Below are 3,670 nucleotides of genomic sequence, written 5' to 3'. Positions count from 1 at the left end.
GTGTGTGTGTGTGTGTGTGTGTGTGAGAGAGAGAGAGAGAGAGAGAGAGAGAGAGAGAGATTTTCTTTAAGGGTGTAGCCCCTAGTAGAACCACCATGATCCTGTGGGTGGCCCTGTTGCAGCATTTTCTCTGTCCAATCACATTAGGGCAGTGACAGGCCTGTGATTGGACAGGAATAGAAAGGTGGAGCTAGAAGTTGAGGAGGAAAAAGGGCAGGAGCAGGAAAGTGGGGGTCATCATCATGGAAGAGGACCAGTCAGACCCCGTGTGGTTATAAACCAAGTTAAGGTTTTTACAAGGTTAGAATAATTGAGTTAAAACATTGTCTTTATCATTGGGCTCAGAAATTATTGTATTGGCATCTTGTGATCTTATTATTATATAAACCTGATTAGACAATTAAGCCTTAAGAGTCATACTTTACCGGGTACTAGGCGCCAGATGAATGATTGTGGAGGTGTGTAAAGTGAGATGTTGCTGCTAGCTGGGAGAAAATAGCAAGAGCCTGTCGGGACATAGAGCTGTGGCCGGACAGTACCAGCACTAGAACATGGTCCGGAGGGAAAGAGTTTGTGGGGTGGATTCATTTTTAATATTTCCCGCAACATGGCCCCACAATCCTGAGTATATGGGCAGCTCAGATAGGATTTGGTGGGTTATAAAAATAAAGACATAAACTTGGGAAGTGGGAAGGGAATAGCGGGGCCTGAGAGGAGTTGAGAGGCATAGGAGGGTGAATATGTCAAATACAATGCATTAATATATGAAATACTCAAAGAGTTAACAAAAATATTATATTTAAAGATAAGGTAGAGAGTGACAGAGGAAGACACCCAACTTTAAACCTCTGCTCTCTACACATGTATGTACAAGTGAGCACACTTGCAAAAACACATATACATACAAACACATAAAATAAAACTTAAATTAAAAGTCACAAATGAAAAACTAAAATCAACATTTTGAGGGAATCTTGACAAAACACTGAAGAAAATATTCGAGGCAACCAGGTGTGGTAGCATGCACCTGCAATCCTAGCAGCCAGGTGTGGTAGTGTGCACCTGCAGTCCTAGCAACCAGGTATGTGGAAATGTACACCTGCAGTCCTAGCAGCCAAGTGTGGTAGTATGCACCTGCAGTCCTAGCAGCAGGTGTGTGGTAGTGTGCATCTGCAGTCCTAGCAGCCAGGTGTGGTAGTGTGCACCTGCAGTCCTAGCAGCCAGGTGTGTGGTAGTGTGCACCTGCAGTCCTAGCAGCCAGGTGTGTGGTAGTGTGCACCTGCAGTCCTAGCAGCCAGGTATGTGGTAGTGTGCACCTGCAGTCCTAGCAGCAGGTATGTGGTAGTTTGCACCTGCAGTCCTAGCAGCCAGGTGTGTGGTAGTGTGCACCTGCAGTCCTAGCAGCCAGGTGTGTGGTAGTGTGCACCTGCAGTCCTAGCAGCCAGGTGTGGTAGTGTGCACCTGCAGTCCTAGCAGCAGGTGTGTGGTAGCATACATCTCTAATCCTAGTTCAGAGGCTGAGGCAGGAAGATGGAGCAGCTACATAGATACTGTATCAAAGGAAAATAAAAGCAAAACTAGTTATAGAAATGTAGTCCACTGTGCTTGCCTGGCCACTGTAAAGCCTTGAGTCCAATCTCTAATTCTGCTAAAACATAAAGTTAAAAAAGTTAGATGTAGTGGCACACTTGAGAAGTAGAGCCAAGAGAATCAGGAGTTCAAGACCAGCATGAGCCACATATAACCTTACATCAAAAAAACCAAATCAAATCAAACCAAAAAAATCCTTGAACTGTCCAGAAAAGGAATTTACTTTAATGGCATCCCCACTTACTCTCCCAGCCAATCTCCTAATGCTGGATACTGGGAATAGTGTCCAGGGTCTAACACGGGTCAGCGCTAGTCACTGAGGTACACTCTCCAGGTCTAGGAAGGCCTGTGTGCTAAGGAATATGGCTACTTTAAAATGCCAGTCTTTAAACACAGCGAATCATACCATGAAGCTTGCCTGAGCTAACATTCCAAGGAAACACAGGTCAGGTCTGAAAGGGAACTGCCCAGATCAAGTTCACTCGGCCACTCCTCCAGTGGCTGCATTTCTCTCAGGCATAAATGTGGAGTGGAGAAAATTAAAAGTCTGCTCACTGGTTTCATTTTTGCCTGACTGACATCTGCAGGTTCCCTTTTAGGCTAAAATGATATGGTTGGAAACCTCAGCTAAGCAGTGGTTGGCCATGTCCACAACATGAGGTTTGTTTTTTTGTTTTTTGTTTTTTTACTCCCTTTAATGTGGAATTTGGCATGTGACCTATTTGGATCTTTACCGATGCCATAAACTCCCCAGGTTTCTATGACACAAGTCTCCTTTAAGAATGCCTGCATTCTTGTACTCTGGAGCTAAGCTACAGCTGCTACTACCCGCCCTTCTCTAACTGGAGTATACCCCTCCCACAGAGATGGGGCCTGGATTTGAACAGAGCAGAGCAAAAGTTTAAAAAAAAAAAAAAAAAAGGAAGAAAGAAAATAAAAAACTGAGGTCTGGCCTGGCAGCGGTGGTGCATGCCTTTAATCCCAGCACTTGGGAAGCAGAGGCATGAGGATTTCTGAGTTTGAGGCCAGCCTAGTCTACAGAGTGAGTTCCAGGACAGCCAGGGCTACACAGAGAAACCCTGTCTCGAAACAAACAAACAAAAACAACAAAAAACAAAACTGGGGTCTGAGTGTGGTGGTACATGCCTTTAGTCCCAGCACTTGGGAGGTAAAGCCAAGTGTGTCTTTGAGTTTGAGGCTAGCCTGGTCTACAGAGTGAGTTGTTCCAGGGCAGCCAATGCTACACAGAGAAACTCTGTCTTGGTCTGTGTTTGCGGTTATGCTGGGGGACACATAACAAAACCCTAAAGGGGCTGGAGACATGATTCAGTGGCTAAGAGCTGCTCTTGCACAGGACCTGGTTTCATTTTCCAGCTCCCACATGGCAGTGGCTTACAACCATCTTTAACTCCAATTCCTGAGGATCTACCACCCTCTCCTGGCCCCTACTGGTACTGCATGCACATGGTGCACATACACACACATGCAGGCAAACATCCATAAATATAACAACAATAACAACACTAATAATAACAATAACAATAATAATAAACAACAATAAATGATTTAAATGTCCCTGGTGAAGAGACATTATATCAAGAGATGGCAGTCTCTGCTTGAGAACAAAGGCCAAAGACATAACTTTTCAAAGTATTAACCAACTTTTCTCTAAAAGATACATTTTGAGCAGCTAGTGATGACCCAAGGTTCAAACCATTTACTGCTCTTGCAGAGGATCTGGGTAGATTAATATGCACATTAGCCAGCCTACACCAGCCTTTACTGCAGCTCCAGGGGATTCTATCCCCTCTGGCCTCCAAAAGGCTGCACATGATAGTTCCAGTTTGGGCTACATAGATAGACTGGCTCAAAGAAAAAGATTAGCAAGGCAGTATGGTGGGGAAAGATACTTGCTGCCAAGCCTGATGGCCTGAGTTCTACTCCTAGGACCCAAATGATGCAAGGAAGGAGAGAACCAACTTCCAAGTTCTTCTCTGACCTCCACACACCCACACAGGTTTGCATGTCCACCTGTCTGCAAGTATACACATACACACACACACGGGGGCGGGGGGGGGGG

The 3,670-nt window shown here is 45.1% G+C and overlaps 1 protein-coding gene across 1 annotated transcript in view; it reads right to left on the bottom strand.

The window, feature by feature from the left end:
* Rhpn2 (rhophilin Rho GTPase binding protein 2) overlaps positions 1-3,670 on the bottom strand; it is a 62,117-nt gene that overhangs the window by 25,910 nt on the left and 32,537 nt on the right. The window lies entirely within an intron of this gene.

This window comes from Mastomys coucha, unplaced genomic scaffold (assembly GCF_008632895.1).
Source record: "Mastomys coucha isolate ucsf_1 unplaced genomic scaffold, UCSF_Mcou_1 pScaffold21, whole genome shotgun sequence".
In the NCBI taxonomy this organism is placed as follows: Eukaryota; Metazoa; Chordata; class Mammalia; order Rodentia; family Muridae; genus Mastomys; species Mastomys coucha.
This window is presented reverse-complemented; position numbering and strand designations above follow the sequence as displayed.